Below are 24,127 nucleotides of genomic sequence, written 5' to 3'. Positions count from 1 at the left end.
ACGACAAAGTAGGACACCCGGAAGGAGCAGCTGCTTACTTAGGTGGCTGAATTTTCTGGAACCCCGAAGTGTTTCCAGGCACTCTTGGAGGAACTGGAAATCGATGCCAGCATTCATGTGGTAAATTGCCCAGAGCGTGGTAGAATTTCTGGGCAGCCACAGAGGTCGGTATTCATAATGATCCTGTATCTGACACCCCGCTTTGAGTGAGGAAAAGGAATCTGGGGCTTGGCACTTCCTGGCATCCTAGGAGCTGACAGTGGGTGGACATACAACGAGATGGCTTCAGGGAGGGCAGCCTTGGAAACAAGAAGTTCAGTGCAACAGGGAGCAACTGTGGGATTCTAAATTTGGGGTGAGAAGCCATGAACCGATGCAGCGGAGTGGAGCCTGTGGTTAACCTAAGGACAAATTCGATTCTCCTAACTTCCTTCTGTCCTATATGCTATTGTTACTCTGTATTTTGGCTCCACCTTGTTTGTACACTCCATCATCTGCACATAATTGGCCGATGCTTAAATAGCTTTATCTGTCATTAAAAAAATCACCCACTACTGTTTCTTGCATCTCATGCCTTTCTTTTAAGTATGATAGTCTGCCTACTGAAATACATTTTAGTCCTTTTTTCAGTTAGAGTGTGTAGGTCACGTAATTTTCTTGATCCAAAGTGTTTCCATTTTATCTTCTTTTAAACAGGCAGGTGCCTTATATATACTGGAGTGTAAAATGCCCTAAGAAATGCTAATAAAACTGAGGTAAAGAGCTTGATGAGTTTTTGTTCAATGAATGTATCAGTAAAACCCAACCAAGGCAAGAAATAAATATCACTCTCACCCCAGACTCTTATATCCCATTTCAGTCATTACTCCCTTGCCTCAGCATAAGGATAGTTCTCAGTGGCTAATTACTTCTTACACCATGGATTAGAGGTGCCTGGTCTTTTTTTTTTTTTTTGGCTTTGCACATGGCTTGTGGAAGTTCCCAGGTCATTCCCAGGATGGAACCCAAGCCACAAGAGTGACCATGCTAGATCCTTAACTGCTAGGCCACCAGGGAACTCAGATCTGCCTGTATTTTGAAATTTATATAAACAGAATTATGCAAATAATCTTTTGTTTAGGCTTCTTTCATTCTGCAGTATGATTGTAATAACCATTCATGTTTTATAGAGGGTTTCTTTTCATTTTGTTGTTTGCTTTAATTATCATTGGTGGATATATCATAGTTTGAGTAACACAATTTATTTCAGCACTGTGCTGTTGCAGACATTTGGATTGCTTCCAATCATGGGATAATGCAAATAAGTCTTAATATGAACACTTTTGCACCTGTGTTTGATGTACGTAAAGGTATATATGTAGTATATGGATATGTTCTCCATAAGTAGATACTGCCAAGCAGTTTTCCAAAGGAGAGCCACCATTCCATACTTCCATCAGCAGTGTAAGAGAGTAAAAATAATTTTCATAAAAGGGTAGAATTACGACTCATAATATATTGTACAGATATAAAAATGAACACCTTAAACATTTTACTTAATGCATTCAGTGAGCGACACAGGCTGATGTCATTATTAGTTTGAAAGAGACTCCAAAGAAAAAGCATATTTATGTTGAACTGAAAATAGCTGAAGGCTAATAAGCAGCCATAGAGGCAGATAACTGGAGTTTGTCCTACACAGATAATAAGTTTAAAGACAAAGAAAAGCTAGACTCAAAATGACTTACAGGACTGTCCTCCAGATAATGCACAGTTCTTCGTTGAAACACTTTTTTAGTTTCTTTTGCAGAGAGTTCTAATTGATGCATGGATTCTGCAACACTTTTTTAATTTTAACAATTTTGATGGCATTGTGGTCTTAATTTGGATTTCATTGATGATTTATTAACTAGGAACATGTTTTCATATGTTATTTGGCTCCTTTAGCCATGTTTTAGGTTAAAGATCTACTGAAGAAATGTGTCCATTTATTGTAGTGTGTTGACTTTTTTAATCATGCATTTGTAGGGATTCTTTACCTATTCTCAGTACAAGTCCTTTGTCACTACACATGCAAGTATTCATCTGCAGTTGCCTTTTTACTTAACGATGTCTTTAAATAAATAGAAAGAATTATGTTAAAATATTCCTTGTTCAATTCTATTCTTGAATTTTATATTTTATTTTAGGGTTGTTTGTTTTAGTTAGTCCTTTGAAGATCTTACTGTATTGCTTATGGTTTCTAATTTAGCATTTGAAATATCTTCTGTAAGTTTGTTATTTCTTTGAAGATCTCTTTGCTTGCTTTTATGATCTCTCTTTTTTTTTTTTCCTTCACTCAGAAGAACTTTATTTTGACTGCAGGGTCATGCAATTTAAATAACGTGGGTCAGGGTGTGGATTTCTTTGTGTTTAATCCACTTGGAGTTCTTTGTAGTTCTAAAGTCTGAGTAATCAGGTCCTTTAGCAATGCTCTTACAGCAATTCTCTGCAAAGTTCTCTCTTCAAACCTTGCACTCCTCTCATTCCCTCCTTCAGAAACCCATATTTGGCATTCGCTAGACATTTCATTATCTCTTCCAGGTCTCAACTCTTCAGATTGTCCATCTCTGCATCTCACTCTGCTGCATTCTGTGTAATTTCTAAAATCTATTCTCCACTTTACTGATTCACTCTTCAGCTCTATACAACTGTCTGTTTAAACCATTCTTTGCGTTTTAAATTTCAGGACAATATTATTTAGTTTTAAAAGTTCCATGTGGTCCTTTTACTTATTGTTTTAGATTCTTATTCTTTTTTATTCTTTCAGTTATGTCTTCAGTCATATTGTGATTAAACCCATAACATAAAATGTAAAAGTATACCGATTTTTAAGTATACAGTACAGGTCATGGCCAAATCATCATCAACAAGAGTTCCAAAGCTACACATGGAGAAAGGATTGTCTCTCTCTTTTTTTTTATTTACTTATTTTTCTTTTTTGGGCTTCCCCACAGCATATGGAGTTCCAGAGCTAGGGATCAGATCCAAACCACAATAACAAACTACACCGCAGCTCGTGGCAACGCTGGATCCTTTAATCACCATGCAAGGCCAGATATCAAACCTCCGTCTCAGTGCTGCAGAGGTGCTGCCAATCCCACTGTACCACAGCAGCAACTGCAGAATTGTCTTTTCAACAAAAAGCCATCTGGTCCTGGGCTTTTCTCTTTTGGGAGGAGGGGTGGATCACTGATTCAATCTCTTTACTGGTTATAGGTTTATTTAAGTTTGTTTCTTTATGGTGTTGTCTTGGTAAGTTGTATGTTTCTAGACATTTACCCATTTCTCCTAGGTTATTAAATTTGTTGGAATCTAATTGTTCATAGTAGCCTATTTTGATCCTTTTTAATTTTGTGTCATCAGCTGTAATGTTTCCTCTTTCAACAATTTGAATATATTATACAATCTTTTTTGGCCTGTAATTCTGCTAAAAAATCTAGTTAAAATCCTATGAGAGATCCCTAATCCATGATGAGTCACTTTTGTCTTGCTGCTCTCAGAATTGTCTCTGACTTTTGGTAGTTGGGTTATGATGAGTATTTGTGTGGACCTCTTTAGATTCCACATATTATGAGTTTGTTAAACTTCTTAAATTGGGATGTCCATTTCTTGACTTAGATTTGGGAAATTTGGGGCCATTTTATCTTCAAATAAATTCTCCCCCCTTTTTTTCTTCTCTTTCTGGGCTCCCATATAGTGTATATTGATCTACTTATGATGTCCCATAAGTTCCTTGGTCTCTGTACTTAGTATATGTGAATTCCTAGCAGATCTGATTCTATTATCTATTATTTCTGCTGAATGCAATCACTGATGACTTGTTTTCTTGAAGTTTTGAAATTACCACTCTGAGACCTCGTATTTTTTAAAACTTTATCTGTGAAAAATAATCTGAGTCCGGGTATGAAATGTTTTTCTTTTAGAGTATTATTTTTATTTTCTATCTGACAGGTATCTGTCTTGAGTTTGTCAGTCCTGTCACATAATGTGATTTGGGGTTACAGAGTCACCTGAGTTCCAGTTTTTGTTTTTGTTTTGCCTTTTAGGGCCAAACCCACGGCATATGGAATTTCTCAGGGTAGGGGTTGCATCAGAGCTACAGCTGCCGGCCTACGCCATAGCCATAGCAACATGGGATTCAAGCTGCATCTGCAACCTACACCACAGCTCATGGCAACGCCTGATCCTCAACCCACTGTTCAAGGCCAGGGATCAAATCCACATCTCCATGGATACTAGTCAGATTTGTTTCTCCCACGGCACAATGGCAACTCCCTGAGTTCTAGTTTTTAAGATATGGATTTTCAAAGATTTCCTTCATGGGCCATAGCATTTCCTGTTCAGTACCATGGCAGACATCTTTCCTGCAGTGAAGTCCCATAGGGAACAGGTTTATTGCTAATTACTTGTACACTAGAGGATAATCCTTTAGGGCATTCTATGGCATTTTTCACCACACAAGGCAAAATAACCTCAAGGCCTAAGTGAGCTCTACTGCTGTTTACTCCAAGGGATTTGGCTGTACAGAGTTTCTGGCCTCTGAGTATGCTTTATATTCTTGTTAGTCAATCAATAAATTTTATTAATGTATTTTATTTAATAAAAGGGGAAATAACATAGCAAAATTTACCCGGTTATCAGGGGACCAAAAATGGCAGTTTTTTCCTTCCTAGCATACATTGTTACTGAGTTTGAAACCTCTTAGAGGACAGAGCTGTAATAAGCAGAGCAGCCTCAAATATTCCAAATCTCAAATATGTGGTCTTCACACCTTTCTCCGTGGCTCTAGGTGGGCATTAAAGCCGCAGCACACATATTACCCAAGTCAGCATCTTCCCATCATTCTCTCCCTCTTTCCTCAAATAAGACATCGACACTGTTTTGGTTTCCTCTTTGTTCTTATTCCTTGGTCATTTTAATTATTTCATTGAAAGTTCGGTCTGTATTTAAAGGAATGCTTATGGTGTTTTATAATTATTTTTGTGGCATTTCTAGATTTTTTTCTTGAGCAGATGTATAATCAGGTTGAATATTCTACCCCACTGTCCTATCAAATCTTGGCACACCTATTTACCGAAAGTCATTGGATTCAAAAATAGATGACACTCAAAAATTTAAAAATAGCAAATTCGATGGCTTAATTAAACTGAATTTCATCAAAGCATTTTGCACTATATATAATTTACATTTCCTTTAAAATTGAATATGGTATCCTGCACTTTTTTTTCTTTTTTTCTTTTTTTTTCCCAATACAATTTTATTTTCTACTCTTCAGCATGGTGACCCAGTTACACATACATATATACATTCTTTTTTCTCCCATTATCATGCTCCATCATAAGTGACTAGACATAGTTCTCAGTGCTACACAGCAGGATCTAATTGCTAATCCATTCCAAAATCAATAGTTTGCATCTATTAATCCCAAGTTCCCAGTCCATCCCACTCCCTCCCCCTCTCCCTTAGCAACCACAAGTCTATCCTCTAAGTCCACGATTTTCTTTTCTGTGGAAAGGTTCATCTGTCCTGCACATTTTTATAGTAATCTTTTATGGAAAAATTTTCAGCTTGAAATCATACCATTATATTTAGGGAAAATCTTCTGATTGTTTTCACAATCATGAATATTCCAGTTTAACTCTAAGTACAGTACTGCAATATAATTCTGGCACTAAGTACCCTTTGTGGCAGACTCTACAGGCTTAAGGGCTCAGTCTTCCACTCCCCTCACTTTACATGCCAGCTATAAGCCTCAGGGGTCTTCCATACTTCTGCCTGATTGGATATAAATTCAGGGTCTCTCACAACCCCTTCAGCTTCAGTAATTCACTAGATTTAGTCACAGAACTCAAGAAAGCACTATTCTTATGAATATGGATTTATTATAAGGCATGTAAGTTGAGAATAACCAGCAAAGAAAGAAACACAAAGGGAAAGTTCTGGGAGAGCCCCGCATACAGAGCTTCCTTGCCGTCTCCCGAAGGTGCCAGGTGCATCATCTTCCCCAGACATCAGAAGGTTACTAGGGTTACCCATCAAGAAGATCCTTGTCTTCCTCTTGTCTTGAAAGTTTTTATTGGGGTTGCATTTTGAAAAAATGACAGGTTAAATCACTGGCCACATTGTAGAATTCATTCTTCTGTCCCTCTCCCCTGGAGGTCAGGCTGATCCAAAGTTCTAAGCTGTAGTTTGTGGCTGGTCTTTCTGGGGACCATTGTCCCTGTCCTGAAGCTATACAAGGGCTCACAACGAGTCACATCTTTAGCTCCACAAAGACACTCTTTGCTCAGAAAATCCCGTGTGTTTTTGAAGCGCTATGCCAGGAATCAGGGACAAGGATCTGGTGTTTTCTTTATTATACCAAGATATCATCAAAATTATACCAAAATTATTATAAAATAAGTTCATCTATAAAGTAGTTCAGACAAATCAATAGATAATATAAATAATGAATTGGTCAATTCATTCCTCATATACATTAACACTGGTGTATAATTCTAATGAGACTAAGTGCAAATTTTTAATTTTTTTTTTTACATGTACACATTCTATTTTCATACCTTATCACACTCCATCATAAACAACTAGACATAGTTCTCAGTGCTACACAGCAGGATCTCATTGCTAATCCATTCCAAAGGCCTTAGTTTGTATCTATTAACCCCAAGCTCCCCAACCACCCCACTCCCTCCCCCTTGGCAACCACAAGTCTATTTTCCAAGTCCATAATTTTCTTTTCTGTGGAAAGGTTCATTTGTACTTTATATTAGATTCCAGATATAAGTGATATCATATGGTATTTGTCTTTCTCTGTCTGACTTACTTCACTCAGCATGAGAGTCTCTAGTTCCTGTGCCACCTTCCTACAGGTCCTTGCTGCTATTGAGAGCCCAACCACCAGGCACTGACTGCTGGCCCTACTCATTGCATCCTCCTCCCTGAAAACATACTGAGCATTCTGGAAACAACAGCCTGCTCACACTGAAAAAAGAGACAGTAAATATTCAAGCTCCCACACCAAAAATAAATAGTAACCTCCCCCAAAATACAAAGGGGTATTCTTGCATAGAAGTAGCCTTACAAGACGACAGTTTGGCTTCCCTGAAATCTCAGAAAAACACAAGAAAGGTGAATAAGAACAGAAACAATTCCCAGTTAAAGGAACAGGAGCATTCACCTAAAGCAGTCAACAATGAAACAGACCTCTGCAGTGTGACAGACATTGAGTTCAAAGGGGAGGTATTGAAAATACTGAAGGAATTAAGAGAGGATATGAACAGTAATGCAGATTCCTTTAGAAAGGAACTAGAAAATATAAGGAGGAGCCAAGAAAAACTAGAAAATTCATTTACAGAGGTACAAACTGAGCTTAAGGCAATAAAGAGCAGAATGAATAATGCAGAAGAACGAATTAGTGACGTGGAAGATAAAATAATGGAAATCACCCAATCAGGACAGCAGACAGAAAACCAAATGAAAAAACATGAAAGCAATAGAAGAGACACATGGGATAATATAAAGCAGGCCAATCTATGCATAATAATAGGCATTCCAGAAGGAAAAGAAAAAGAAAAGGGGAGTGAAAAATATATTTGAAGAAATTATGGCTGAAAACTTTCCAAATCTAAAGCATACTGATATCAAGATACTGGAAGCACATAGGGCCCCAAACAAGCTGAACCCAAATAGACCCACCCCAAGACACATCATAATAAAAATGGCAAAAATTAAAGAGAGGATTCTAAAGGCAGCAAGAGACAAGCAAAGCATTAATTATAAGGGAACCCCCATAAGGTTATCAGCTGATTTCTCTACAGGAACACTCACTACAGGCCAGAAGGTAGTGACAAGATATATTTAAAGTGCTGAAAGGAAAAAACTTGCAACTTAGAATCCTCTATCCAGCAATGTAAAATAGAAGGGGAAATAAAGAATTTCTCCAACAAACAAAAGCTAAAAGATTGCAGCAATACTAAACCCATTCTAAAAGAAATAGTGAAAGGGCTTCTCTAAATTAAAAAAAAAAAAGAGAGAGAGAGAAAAGAGAAAAAGAAGAATTAGGATGGAGGAAACCACAGCTGGAAAGCAGTCGCTTAAATAAGTCAGCATATAGATCTAAACATGAAGATGTTAAAAAAAAAAAAAGGACGTCAAAATCATACAATGTGGGGAAGGGAAGTAAGAAAATATAGATTCTTTATTTTACTTTAATGATGTGTTTGAGCCTATATGACTATCAGGCAAAAGCAAGCAGATATAGGAAGGGCTTAACGTACTAAAAAACAGGGCAACCACAAATCAAAACCAAACATTACATTCACAAAAACTGAAAAGAAAAGTACTCAAGCATAAAATAAATGGAAACCATCCAACCTAAAAAAGAAAAGAAGAAAAGAGAAACATATAATCAACTGGAAAACAAGGTTTAAAACGGCAATAAATACGTATCTATCAATAATCACCTTACATGTCAATGGACTATATGCTCCAATCAAAAGATACAGAGTGGCAGGTTGGATAAAAAAGTAAAGCAAATGTATAACCTTAACATCATTTTCCACATGTGTCCAATGCTTAAACATTTTTTAAGATGAGGTTCTCATATACTACACCATTCTATTGTCATGTCCTGTATGAATTACAATGCTATTTTTATAGGTAAATTAAGATTTAATGGCTTGTCTAAACTCACAAAACTCTGTAGCAAATCCAGAGTCAAATGACTCCAAATTATGTGATCTCCAGCTAACATCATAGTTTCCTTTTTAATGCCTATGATTTTTATCTGATGAAATCAAATGCATTTTTTTTGTGTTTATTATTTTGTGTCTATGCTCTTCACCACGATCCACAGAGCTGAAATCATCTTCGCCTTTATATTCCTGCAGCGTCCTTTGGCCATGGCCAATTAATACGGTTATTCCTTCGACCTGAGAAAAGGATATTAATTTGGTTAACAAGCGCGTAGGAAGATAGAAGCTAGCTGCAGAAGCTAGCTGCAACTCAGTGGTCATATTCCTTTCTCTTATGGAAGGCCTCGGCTGAACTTGATTTAATGCAAGTGCAGTACCACATAATGAATATTGCATTTTCCATTTCTATAGTGAACTAAAATAACCTATTGTGAATGTTAGAATGTAATAATCCATACATTATTATGTTTTATTGATAGGGTTTTACATTCTGGAATCCATTCAGGCATATCCAACCCCAAATACCTTTAACTGAATTTAATTCTGTGCATGAAAGTTATTATATACATCATCACACTTTTTACCTAACTGCACAACATTTAATTTCATGACCGTAATGGAAACTATAGATATTAACTCTATTTCCATATACTGGGTTAGAAAAAAATGAAATTTTCTTTTTAATATGATTGAGAGTGAATTGTTACACAATGGCACTTAATTGAAAGTAATGCTCAGGTAAGGTCATTCTTTTATTTCCCCTCCATTATTAAAAATGGATATGATAAATCAATTAAAATCACAAAGTTATAATTCATCTGCACTTAGGCTAGCAGATATTCTATGTAGGACAAACAAAAAAGGTCTTTCGTATTTTTAGTTAGTAATCAATTTTTATGGCTAGAATTTAAATAAGCATCTGATTTTTCTTCCAATATATGCAAAGGGTATTCTGACATAGAGAAGCAAAGCAAAGTAAGACATAATGTAATAATTAACTGAATTATTCCTGGCATGCCGTGAACAATTACAGGATTAATAACTACCCAACCAAATGGAGTTATGCTGCAATAAATTGACCGACAACATTTCTCAGTTAGGAAATGAAGCTCAGATAGATCATCAATAAGAAGGACTATGACGAGCATACTTGTGAGAACTCCAGTGTCTTACATTTACAAAATATGGCCATGGTCACTGTGCTTAATGATGAGAAGAAAGTATTTAAAAATTCATTTAGAATATTTTGCCCTTTATAATTGCCTGCTGAAAGACATAATGTTTGATGGTCACTAATGTACCATACAACCGACGCTTAATTAAATACCTGTAAGTTCTGAAAGCCACTAAGAAATGGTCTTTCTAAATAAAGGAAATAGCGAAATGAGATAAAAAGAAAAAAATAAGAATTGCCAGCTTGTTAGGAATACACTGTGTGCTGAATGCATCCATAGTAAGAATGATGCTCTATAAAAAAAACAGAAATAATATGGAGAATGAGTGATGTCATATGCCAGGAGCTCCTGCTATGGTGCTGTGGGTTAGAATCCAACTTCATTGGCTCAGGTTCCTGCAAAGGTGTGGGTTCAATCCCCATCCCAGCCCAGTGGGTTAAAGGATCTGGCATTGCTGAAGATGTAGCGTAGATTACAGCTGTGGCTTGGATTCAATCCCTGGTCTGGGAATATCCATATGCCTCAGGTGCTACCATACAAATTTTAAAAAATATTTTAAAATGATTTCATATGCCATATCAGGAGATAATATGACATCTAAATTACCTACTTTATGAATGCATATATTAAAAGATTTGACTTAAAAGAAATAACTAAAGATCAAATATAGAACCAATATTTATATTTTATTGTATATAGTTTTTTTTGATAGCCATTAAATTTTGCAGGGCCACACCCAAAACATGTGAAAGCTCTTGGGCCAGGGATTGGACCTGCACCACAGCAATGACCTGAGCCACAGCAGTGACAATGGCAGATCATTAACATGTTGCATCACCAGGGAACCCCACCATTAACTTTAAATCAGAAGAAGAAGGCGGAAAAAAAAATGTTATGGGGGGAGTAAGAGCAAAGGAAGGAGTTTAGAACGTTGAAAATATTATGTATAGGAAGGTCTTAAAATATTTTCAAACTAATTTTGTTACTGGGAATATGATAATTAAATCATATTCTGCTGTAAACGGGGGAAATTAATTTGTAAATCAGTTTGAACTCTCCCTCGATCTTTACTTTCCAGTCGTCTTTCAAATAAACAACCTGGCCAAGCCATCAACTCACTGTATAATCGGAGTAATGTCACAGAACCCTTCTTTAAGTTGTTTACTGATTTCTGACATGAAGATAGTTGTCCCCGAAAAGACTACTGTGAAAAATACTTAAATGAGCAAAAAGTATGAAACACTTGAAAACATAAAAGCATCTTCACCCTTGTTATGAAGTAGATAGTAACCATAACAACAGTAATTCTAGAAGTTTGTCTCTGTGGCTTCCTCCTTCCATCGTACTTTAAACATGGTGATTTCCCCAAAGTTACTGCTTCTCCTTCTCTCCTTACTCCGTCCTTTTCCCCTGGAGCCCAAGTCACAGCTTCAAGTAAAACCTATAAGCCTCTGTCTGTCTCTCCTTTTGTTTTTTTCACTTCTGCCCTTGAATCTACCCATTTAGATGCTCCATAAATACTTTTAACTCAATGTGATCAAAAGTAAAATTAATATATTTGTCCCTCGAAGCCCTCCTTGCATATTCCCTCTCAGTTCACCCTGCAGTAATTGGTTTCCTCATCCTTATCCCTCCATCCAGGGAGCCCCCAAGTCCTCTCATTGTGTCCTATGGCTGCCCTGATATTATCCACTTTCTCTACTTGATTTTCCACAACATCTTTCCATAAGAGCCCCCATGTCTCCTCCCTCACCTCATTCCAACCCATGCTCATATTCCTGTCAATACTGACCTTCTAAGGTTTTTACTGAAAACTTCAAAAACCCAAGGGTTGTCAGTATAAAGTCCCTCAGTGTGAAGTGAGAGGCCCTCATGAACTGGGTCTTGCATTCAATTTCATCATCATGTCTCCCCAGTTTCTCCTTTGCCCACAGGCTTAGGTCTCACTGACATGCCAGACATTTCCAGAATGTGCCAAGCTCACTCCAGGTCTGCCTCTACATATCCTGCTTTCTCTGTCCAGAAGGCCCCCCTTTCCCATCCCTCCTTGCCCACAGCTCCAGCTATTTAACTCTTCACTGATAATAGAATCTAAAATCAGGGGTCACCTTCTGTAGAAAAATTCTCCTGATCCCACTGCTACCCCAATTTGAGCTAAATGCTTCTGATGACAATAACTTACCTATGCAAGAGAAACTTTCAAAATCACAATTGCTAACGCTTTTGGTGACTCAGGGTTACCAATACTAACTTTCAAAATATTATTGCAATTATTAAGCCTCCAGCGAGACAGTGAACTCCCACAGCAAGCATGTTCCCCAGGGATCAGATTCTGAAATATACATGCATACAGGACATTTACCGGAATGTGTACCTGTGTTCTCTGGATTAAGAATTGTGGAGAAGTGGCAGAAGCAGGATTGATGGGGTTGGGGGGTGAGAAATTGAATGATTAATTGATTTAATGGCAATAAGTCAATCTTGGGGGAGCTCTGAAGTTGGGATGGCCCTTCAGTTGTCCCAAATTAGGGCAAGAGAAATAATCCCTATATTGACCAATTGTTATATGCAGGCTTCCTCTGGAAGGTTTACTTCCTCTGGAAGTTGGGCTTCCTAGGGTGAGTTATGGGCAGAGCCCAAAGAGAGACTCAGCTAAGAACTATCAACCACCAGCATTCCACCACCTGAGGTGATAGTATGTGAGCAGAGCATGAGGAAATTCACTTCAGGGCCCTAAGGATGAAAACTTTTTCTCCATTCATTTTTATGTGCCCTAGGCTAGCAGAGATGCTGAATTATAGGAGGCATTCAAAAATTAATGTTTATTGAATAAATGCATAGTATGATTTTTAGTCAAATTCATCTTTTGGAAAGCAATCTGTGCAGCAGATACCTTATGTTCAATCTGAAAATAAGGACCAAAGAAAATACAAAGTGCAGAATAAATAGCTTTTAATCTAACTTCGGTCCCTTGGCTTCTTAGAAGACTCATAATGATGCTCTGTCTTTAATCTCTCCAACAAAATGAAAAGTTAAAAACACAGCAGCCAGGACTGAAATACAGAAGAAAAGTCTTTGCATTAAAAAGACATTCATATAGCTTTTCACATGAAGAAAACGTAAGGCTGCAGCATTCCCAATATTAGTTGAATCTCAACATTCTCCTTTTATATTGGAAAAGCAAGCCAACGAAGTGGCCAAGGGTAGGCTCCAATGGTAATATTAGTAGCTTTCTCATGGGCAAATGAAATAGACCAAATAGAAAATGCATTGATAAACACTGTTCTTGTGCTTAAATTTTACCTGAAAATAGAGAAAAAATGGGGGAAATGACACAAAACTGATTCAGGCTTACTATTGTGAAGCAAAGTTACATGATGAAAACAGTAGGGGTGATGAGGTGGCTGGGACATGCTGACATGAGAAGAAAATGAAGATCAGTAGCTTTCAGTGTTAAGATCTAAGAGATCAAGGTGTCACTTGAGATACCACCAAAGAATATAAAAATCCCTGAAGATGATAATATGTGGTGGAGTAGAGAGGAAAAAAACATAAGTCAAGTGCTAAAGTCATTGAGGCTGGGGAAATAGGTCCTTCTGGATGAGAGAAAATACAAGACGATAGCTGCAGTGACTCAAAAGTCTAGAGGGAAGGAGTCCCTTGGTGGCTCAGTGGGTTAAGGATCTGACGTTGTCATTGCAGCGGCTCAGGTCGTTGATGTGGTACAAGTTTGATATCCCTGGCCTGGGAACTTCTACATGGTGCAAGTATGGTTAAAAAAAAAAAAGTCTACAGGGAAGACTCATAAATCAATCCTTGAAAAGAAAGGAGTTATTTAAGAGAGAAAATGTGAAAATGTCCCATCTCCCATATGTATATTAACCAAATCATCTACACTAATTAAATGAGAAAATATGAAACCTATGTCTTAAAGGGCATGAGATAGGAAAAGCACATGGTATACCCAGGGAATATCTAAACCCCCAAAAGTCTGAATGCTTTGATTTACAAAAAAATGACACAGGAGTCCAGTCAACTTTGCTGTAGTATCTGTTTTGAGTGGTAATTTTGTTCCAACATTATTGGTGTATTAGATAACCATTTGAACATAATGCAAATTCACTGTTGTTTATGTGAGATTTCCTCTGAAGAAACAGGTGAATTCTAAAAAGTGCACCCAGATGAACTGAGCCATGTTAAAATGCACAAAAGGCACACAAAAGGCACGCAAGTGCACACCTGAAACTTCTACCAGCTGCCTCATTTCAGCACGTGTGTGGCCAGCCAAACTCCTGCACATCTGGTAATACAACTTTCCACTTGATTTCAGAGAACCTTCCTTCCATCACTTACCCATAACACAAGCTGCAACCCTCCTGACACTGCGTCCACAAGCAAACTTCAGGTCTTTTTAAGGGTGAAGGACCATTTCTCGTGTAGTATTTGTGTATTTTGTAGCCATTTAACATATGCCAAACTGTACTGCAGTGTCCAATGTTTTTGTAGTGCATCATTGATGCAGCCTTTAGTGTTGTGTTCCTTACTCTGCTTTCCTTATAAGCCCTGAATAACTTGTTGTGTTGTTTGGGATAATGCAGTGATTTAAAAGAACACATATGTCATCTTAGAGCAGAATTGACTGCATTTATTTTAAAATGTCATATCTCATTGTTTCTTCCAAGATTTTGATTCAGTAATGTTGCTGAGTGCAAGCTTATACTGCTGACCATATGACAGGCCAGTAAATCGGGAGATGAGTTGTTGGGGCAAGGAATAGTGACCTTATTCGGAAACCCAGCAGAATGAGAAGATGGTGGACTCATGTCGCAAAGAACCATCTTGCCTGTGTTGGAATTCAGGCCTCTTTTATACTAAAAGAAGAGGGAACAGTCAAACATTTCCTGGTTCTGGTCAGCTTCCAGAGGGAATGTGGTCATTTATTCCCTCCTGTAGTCATTCACGGGTGGCTTTGGTAGGATGTTACCTGTGAACTAAACAAAAGTTCAGGGTTCCTGGAGATGGGCCATTATGAAGCTTATAGGCAGCATCCCTTTGGTGACTTGTAATAGAATACAAAGGTTCTTCCCTATTCCAATAGGTTGGATGGGTCTCGGTGAGGTGGGGCCAGTGTAGTTGACAGCTATTTTCTCCTTTTTCCTATGAGTTTCCCAATGGATGAGTAAATCTATTATTCAAATTTAAGGGAAATTAAGACACAGGAACTTAGCTGATGGATGTTCCAGCTTCAGACAGTAATTTGAAATGATCCAAGAATGAATCCAGGAAAACACAAGGACTGTGAAGTTCTTCTCAGAGACAGTAGAAGATATGGCATCAGGAAGAGTGGAGACAGTGATAGAAGTACAATAGCTGTGGAGCCAGAAGTAGAACCCAACATGCCCATCGCAAACCACACCATGACTCTGATCATTAGTGACTTATGACATCTGTCATGACTCATGACAACTGTCACTAATCCCTGACTGTTCTCCAAGCCATGGTTTCCCATCTCTATGTCAACTTCGTGGGCTACTCAATAACCTCTTGGTAACCTTCTTTTCTATTCAGGAAAGCCATGCCTACAGAATGAACCCTGACACTAATTCCTCCTTAAATCTAACATTGCAGCAAACACTCCAAGGATTCTGACAAAAGGATTCTTTGGGGAATTTGGTTTGAGATTATCATTTTTTTTTGTCTTTTTGCCATTTCTTGGGCTGCTCCCACAGCATATGGAAGTTCCTAAGCTAGGGGTCAAATCAGAGCTGTAGCCACCGGCCTACGCCAGAGCCACAGCAACGCGGGATCCGAGCCACGTCTGCAACCTACACCACAGCTCATGGCAACACCGAATCCTTAACCCACTGAGCAAGGCCAGGGATAGAACCTGCAACCTTATGGTTCCTAGTCAGATTCGTTAACCACTGAGCCAAGACGGGAACTCCAAGTTTGAGATTATCATTAAGTGGATCACAGAAAAATTATTTTGAAGTAGTTCAATACTGCACTGTTTAAATTAACCAGACTTTTTTTTTTCTGAGATCTGTGTTACCAATCATTAGAACCTTTTAAAAAATGTTAACTTTGCCACATCTAGACAGGTATAATTTTTTCTTGAGATATTCATGCATTTTTTGGAGGTGGAAATGTGGGATGCAGACAATGCTTTCTTCTCTAACTCTGATAATTTTTTCACACCAGAATATTAAAAATTCCAGTTTTCTAAACCACCACATTTTGCAATAACAGAAAAGGGCCTGGACCTACAGAAAGATTTTGTTCATCAAGATTAAGCATATCCCTTGGAAAACACAAATTTGGGAGGGATAAAATTTTATTTCACAGTGAATCACACGTTTCAGACATTTTCCCCAGTAATTCATTTCTCCTCCTTCAAAATATTTCCACTTTTTAAAATGCAGCTACTTTGGTAGATGGAAACCCACATACAGTGAAGCTGGCTATGAGCCATTTCAGTTCAAGATTCTAACTTTACTGCCTGTAAAAAAAGTATGCTGCTTATCCAGTGCATCTCTAATAATGCAGAAAATAGTACAGTCAAATACTGGACAACGATTACACTTCGTACAAATAAATGCTGTGTTCTTATAAAACTACGTGTTACTTTGTTATTGTATTGTGTTTCATAATAGTTAACAAAGTAAGTGGGCCTCTGTTTCCTCACCTGTAAAATGAATCATTTGCAGTCAACAGTATCCCTGGTCTATTCTAGTTTCAACATTCTATTTTTTAAAAAATCACTAACAAATTTACTTTATGCATCCTTATTTCTTATAAAAAAATTCATAATCCATTAGTGTTCATATGGTAAACTCATCTCCTAATTACTTTTTCAATATACAAATCCCAATTTTCCATTTCTAAGTTGACTTAAATTAGGATTCAAGGGTTTTTATTGTAATTCTCTGCATCATAGTCATTAATTTTACTGCCACTAAATATTCAAAGGTAATCTGTTCGCAAAGAGCAAGTTATATGGCATATTTAACACAATGGTGAGAAACCAAGTCACTAAACCTTTACGGTGAGACCTCAATTATCTGGCAATGATAGTAAAATTGGTCAGTTGTGTAACTGAATTTCTAAGTGAATAGAATCAGCCCCTACATGGCAACCCCTTAGAAGAAATGGCACGACATGCAATTAATAGATACTCTTAGAAAGATATGCTGATTTATCCCTTTATAAAAGTTAAACAAACTTTAGAATAAGGTTAAAAAAAGGAAACATATTTTTAAGAGAAATTATTTGTTTAGTTATTTTTTAATAGATTTTATTTTTTTAGAGCCATTTTAGGTTTACAGCAAAATTTTGTGGAAAGTAGGGAGATTTCCTATATATCCCCTGACCCTACGCATCCATAGCCTCCTCCATGATCGACCTCCCTCATCAGAGTGGTACTTTTATTATACTCGATAAAGCTACATTGACAAGTCATCATCACCCGGAGTTTATAGTTTACATTAGCCATTCACTCTTGGTGTTGCGCATTCAGTGGGTTTGGACAAATGCATTATTTATGTCCATTACTATCAGACAGGAGTTTCACTGCCCTGGAAATCCTCTACATACAACTATTCACCCCCCTCTTACCTCTAACTGAAAAGTCTATTGTAGCTATATTTTTTTTTCCCTTTTAGAAGGTTACGAAGTTGAAATTGCATGGTGGGTAGCCTTTTCAGATTAATAGAGGGCCTAGACCATCCTGGGGAGCCTCTCCACTCTAGTTCTAGCACCTTCTTCACTGTACAAGAGTTTGGTAATGCAACCCATAGGCTCAAGCCAGTGGGCAGTTGTTTTGTGGCTTCAGGAAAACACATACTATTAATATCATTCAGGAGTGAAAGCCACTTAAGCATTATCTAGGGGCATATACTGAGATCGAATGACTATTTACTATTGATTAAAGCCCTCAGACTAAGTTAAATCATGTTAAATTGGAGACTTCTATCCAGAAAAGAAGCAAATAATGTCTGCCTTGTGGAAATAGATAACTACAAAGATTATGGTTTATTACATTGTAAGTCAGTCACTTGTTTTGAACTGAAGCCAGAAATATTCCTAACTTTCCTGATTGAATTGCACATACACATTTCTCAATGCTCTATGAACTAGTTATAATATGTTACCGATTCTCTCATTAATTAATGAGCTAAGTTAAATTTCTGACACATGTTCACTTTATATTTGTATGAAAATCATCCTGTTGCCCTTTTTAAAAAATAGGTCTGAAAACTCATTCATTGCAAATGCCTTTAACATATATTATGCTACAGTCACGATGCTGTGAGCTGACTGGAACCAGCAAGAGTCAATCCCAGCCCTAGAAAATCTCACCATCTAATTAGACGACTAACAAGAGAGCAGAGATAAATGCTTTGGCAGAGTGTGGGTCAAATTGCTAATGAACTGAGGGAACCTTACTTATAAGACAGGATTTTTTTCTTTTTTTAAGAAAGATTTCAAAAAGCAATGGCAGAGTTCCCATTGTGGCTCAGCAGGTTAAGAGACCAATATAGTGTCCGTGAGGATACAGGTTTGATCCCTGGCCTCTCTCAGTAGGTTAAAGATCCAGCATTGCTGCAAGCACAGTGACATAGGTAACAGATGCAGCTCATCTGTTGCTGCTATGGCTATGGCGGAGGCTGGCAGCTGCAGCTATGATTCCACCACTGGCCTGGGAACTTCCATATGCCACAGGTGCTGGCATAAAAGGAAAAAAAGAAAGAAAGAAAGAAAGGAAAAGAAAATAAACAGCATTTGGGTTTAACATTAAAGCATCTAATAGACTTTGATATATAAGGTAGAGGTGGAGGGTTCATTTCTAAGATCATCACATAATGCAAGAGCCATTCATAAAAAAATAATCCTACAGGAAACTCTTACAGTGTAGAGTTTACACCTATAAAGGCTAGTATACATTTCCTATACATAGTCTTCAATGTTAACTCAGGATTTAAGTGTGTCTAATGTGTATAATAAATGTAGGGTAAATAATCTCAGAGAATTGATATTCAGAAATCTCACCTCTCAAATGTTTTATTGCTAAGAAAACTTGAGTAAAGTTAAGTTTTTCTCTGATCTTTGTTGTTGTTTCTTTCTATAGACTGTACTCTTAGCTTTTTTCTATAGACCACTTCTTTTAGCTCTTCATTAGGCATTGTTCCTCTATAAATAATTCTGCAAATAAGGGCTATCAAAACCAATTTCACGGCCAGTGGGACAAAATATTTCATTTCCTTATTAATATTTAAATTACTCACATAGGAGTTCCTATTTTGGTGCAGCAGAAACGAATCAGACCAGGAACCATGAGGTTGCAGGTTTGATCCCAAGCCTCACTCAGTGGGTTAAGATGCAGCATTGCCATGAGCCGTGGCATAGGTCCCAGACCGCTGTCGGGTCTTGTGCTGCTGTGGCTGTGGCATAGGCCAGCAGCTGTAACTCCGATTTGACTCCTGGCCTGGGAACCTCTATATGCTGTGGGTGCAGCCCTAAAAAAAAAAGCAAAAAAAAAAATTACTCACATAAATATTTTTTCCTTGGCCGGCAGACATTTGCTGGTTGAGATCTGATTGTATCCATTGCCTGGATCACACACTCACAAACAGAAGGGAAACACACAATCTACAAGATTGTTTTTTGGTTATGGTTTATAATTTAGTTTGTGCCTTAGTGTTGAATTGGGAAAGGGAGAATGTTTGCATTTCTCTAAGCATGATTATTTGAATTTAAGTAAGTTAAATCTGCTTATGTAGCATGGAATGCTCCTGTTACAGAGAAACTACCAAAATATATCCAGTACAAGGAAAGAGAATGGTATAAGTTTTAGCAAGTGGCTTGAATCTACAGGGAAAATCTGAGTAATTAAGAAAATCTTGGATTGGGTGTAATCATATTTTTTTTTTTTTGCTTTTCCAGCTTTGTTGCTATATAATTAATATTTAGCATTAGGTACGTTTAAGGTGCATAACGTGTTTCTTTGATACACTTACATATTATGAAATGATCACCAGGAGGGTTTGCCAACCCCTTGATCTCCTCATATAATTGACATTTCTTTTTTGTGGTAAGAACATTTAAAATCTACTCTATTATCACCTTCCAAGTTTATAAAGCAGTTTTGTCAACTCTACTGCACAATAGGTCCCCAGATCCTATTCATCTATATTGGAAATTTGGACTCTTTGACCAACTTCTCGTTTCCTCTAGCCCAAGGCCCTGGCACCCATCATTTTATTCTCTGTTTCTATGAGTTCAGCATTTTCAGATTCCACATATAAGTGATACCATACATTATTTGTCTTTCTTTGCCTGACTCACTTCAGTTTAGTGTAAGGCCTCCAGGTCATCCATGTTATCATAGAAAGGCAGGATTTCTTTCTTTGTCATGGCTGAACAACATTACATTGTGTGTGCATGCACGTGTGTGCATGTGTCTGTGTGTGTATTTCTTATCAATATCACATCTTCTTTATTCATTTATCCACAGATGGATTCTAACGTTGTTTTTTTTTCCCCTGTCTTAGTAATTGTGAATATGCTGCCATGAACTTGGGAGTGCAGATATCTCTTGGGGATCCTTATTTCATTTCCTTTGGATATACACCCAGTGTGGGATTTCTGGATCATATGATAGTTCTACTTTTACTTTTTAAAGGAACCTCTATACTGTTTTCATAGTGGCTGTACCAATAGACATCCTCACAAACACGCAAGAGTTCTTCTTCCTCCACATTCTTCACAACACTTGTTATTGTTTCTCTTGATTATAGCCAGTCCAACTGTTGTGAAGTGGAATTTATGAAACTGCAAATACTTGGGTAAAAGATGGCAGAAGCTAAAGTCTCTGTTGCTTCTGTTTCTTCGCAATCTTAGTCACTAAGTTGCTGGCTGCTTTGGTCACCCTGCAGTCTATTTTCATCTCCCTGATCCCATGAGATTGTCCAAAGTTCCAAGTCATGACTTTCTGTCCAACATTTCAGTCTGTGCTCCTTATGATTTGACAGGAGGCTAAGAGGCAGAGGGTCTGGCTCTTCTCAAGATGTTTCTGTTTTTACCCATATCCTGGCTTCCTTGAAGTGATGGCTGCCCAAGTTATTCTCTGCTTGCCCTTGGATCTGATTTTTGTTTTGTTTTGTATCTGGATTTCAAAGGGCTCAGCTGAAGAGATAGTCTTATACAAACTGTTCTTTCCTATCTAGAAGCAAAAATGAGAATACCACTCAATAATTTATTGTTGATTATGGTAGTTTGAACAGTAGTTGGTCCTCAAGAAGATGTATCACCTGGAACTTCCAAAATGAAACCTTATTTGAAAGGATGATCTCTGCAGATGTAATTAAAACAAGGGTCTTGAAATGAGATCATCTTGCTCTAGGATAGGTCCTAAATGCAATGACTAGCATCCCTGTAAGAAAGAGACAGGAAAGAAAACAGAAACAGACATGCAGTGGAGGAGACCCCAACCCCATGAAAATGGAGGCTGAGATTGGACTGGCGCAGCCCCAAACCATGGCAACCCAGGAGTGATGGGAACCTGGAAGAGAAGTAAAGTATTCTCCTCTTTAGCCTGCGGAGGAAGTACCTCCCCATCGACATCTCGATTTCAGACTTGGGCCTCCACAGCTCTAGAAGAATAAATTTCTGTGGTTGCAAACCCCTAAGTCTCTGGTAATTTATTTGGCAGCCTTAGGAAACTAACATGTTGACAAATAGTGCTTTAATAATCAACGAAATATAAATACTGTGCCCTCAAGTGACAAAAACACTTAAAGTCACTCCTAATTAGATTGAATACTTCATATGTTAACAAGATCATATTGTGTCAAAAATATTGGAAATACAGATTTAATTCAGTTTTCTTTAATAAATGAGGAATCCATGGTCCTCAGCAATGAAGGGGTTTTCATTTCCTGTCTTAAATCACCACCTCTCTTGCAACATTTTGATACCAGATCTTGCCTGGTCTAGTTTGTGATTATTGATCTATCAATGCAGTCATTCATTATTTGTAGTCTTCATATTCTCTCTAAAAGCCTAGCTCAGGCAGTGCTCTGATTCAGTGTGATGATAAGGGATTGGGGCTCAGATCATCTGGGTGACAAATTGTTTTAGTCTGTGCTTGAAACATGAAGATTCCCTTTTGCTAACTCTTTGGTATCATAGAAATTAAGCCACCACCACTTCATTTCTTCTAGTCCTTTTTGTCTTCTTTGTATCTCTACTGTTAAAGATAAAGTCCATTTATCTTTCTAACCAACTATCTAGATATATACAACTCTTGCAGCCCCAGAATATCTAGCTTTTTTATGTCTCTTGGGATCTCCTTTGTACCAACACTCTTCCACTTGATTGGACCACTACGTACTCTTTAAAGCTGTCTACTCACCTCCTCATCAGTCTTGCCTGACTCCCTTTAATATCCCCCTCTCAAAATTATGGTTGGCGTTCCACTTCCACGCTCCACTAATTCCTTTAAATCACTTTACTGAAAGAATTGGACTATTCTACCATGACCTTTTTTTTTTTTTTTTTGTGAATGTGCAATAGCAACAAATCATGGACTATTTACCTTTGAAACTTTTACTATCTAGCAATAAATTCATACCGAATTAAATTGAACAGTTAAGATGCTGTAACCAAGTCACCACTGTTGGCAGGATAGTGTGCAGGACTGCCATAGTTCACTGTGAAACTAGCAAACCACACAACCCCAGGTACTTTGTTCAGTGAGGAGGTTCAATGAAGTGCCATAGAGTCATTTGGTGCACAAACTATGCATTTATGGAGGAATCAGGAGCAGTTTTTCACTCTCAAACTTACTACCTACCTTGAGATCAGCCTTTCTGCTTTCTCTAGTTCAAAATCCATCTTCAGTTCCCCTATGGAATCCTTCATATTAACAGTCTCCTGTTGAGAAATGACCCAGTCCTCTACCCTTTCCACATATTGTTTCATTTATGCTTTGCTATAATCTAGTTACTATCCTAGAAAATCAGGAAATTGAATTTGAGAATGGATTAAATCAATCCAGGATTTATAGCCATGAACTCCTGACCATAAAATCCACTTATTTCCTGCCATGTCATGCTATGATTATCCATAATTTTCATGAAACATGTTTGACTTGCTTTTCTGATGTTAAACATACTAGTTTATACTGTATAGTACAAAAATGGGCTAAGACTGTATTATTCAGGGATACATACTTTCCAGCATATCCATGAAGCCAAAGGTAAAAATCATCCACATGTGCAATTGACATGGCTATTGATCTCTTGTTGGTGGGCAATGTGGTAAATATCACTGTATTGAAAAATAAATAATACTGTTCATTTTTTTAAGCACTTCCTAAAACATTCAGATTCAAAGGTCATTTTGGGGTACAAAATTTTTTCTTTGTTTTTCTCTAATGTTAAATCCAAGAAAAAAGATGACTTTTTCATGGTCTTTCACTTTTTTTTTTTTTGCATAGAATATATCCCATTTAGAATACATTTTGATCATATGTCCTGTCAAGACCCTTAATTTTGAAACAATATTTTTAGTTTGTATTTTCCTCCAGCCTTGCAATATTATTTCTAGATTTTTTTTCTCTGCTGTTGATATTTTTTTTTCCAATACACTGATCAGTTGTCAACTATCTGCCCCCTGACTTCTATTTAGTTTGTGGATAAAGATGTTCTGTTGGCAACACTTTGGAACATTTTGGATTCTCTGTTGCAAAGAGAAATTTTAGTCCTTGGATATTTCTTTATATCCAAGTGAAGTATAACTTTCTTACTTGAGGGGAAAAGGCTTAAGAAGGCTTATCCAAAAGACACACAAGATTTCTCAAACATCAAAGAACTCTTAAAATGCAATGTTGATTAAAAAAATGCAATGAATCATAAAGTTTGCTTGAATCTTATTTGAAATGCATGTAGATATTAAAAGGGCAAAGCGACTGAGATAATGTATTTTTGATAGCTTCACGTGAAAATACATGACAAATACAGAGCATATTTAAATTGAGTTCTCAAATACATTCTTATTACCCAAATTAACCCTGTTCACTTTTTTGCTTCAGGTAATTTGCAGCCCACGCATGAGTTAGAAAATTTTAGCTATTGATTTAATAAGCAAGACCTTTGAACTTGTGGGTTTTAAAATTATTTTGCAAAAATTATTAAAGAAGTTTATTTGAAAAAGTCAAATCAGCCATTTAACATCACC

Source organism: Phacochoerus africanus, chromosome 13 (assembly GCF_016906955.1).
Source record: "Phacochoerus africanus isolate WHEZ1 chromosome 13, ROS_Pafr_v1, whole genome shotgun sequence".
Lineage (NCBI taxonomy): Eukaryota > Metazoa > Chordata > Mammalia > Artiodactyla > Suidae > Phacochoerus > Phacochoerus africanus.
This window is presented reverse-complemented; position numbering follows the sequence as displayed.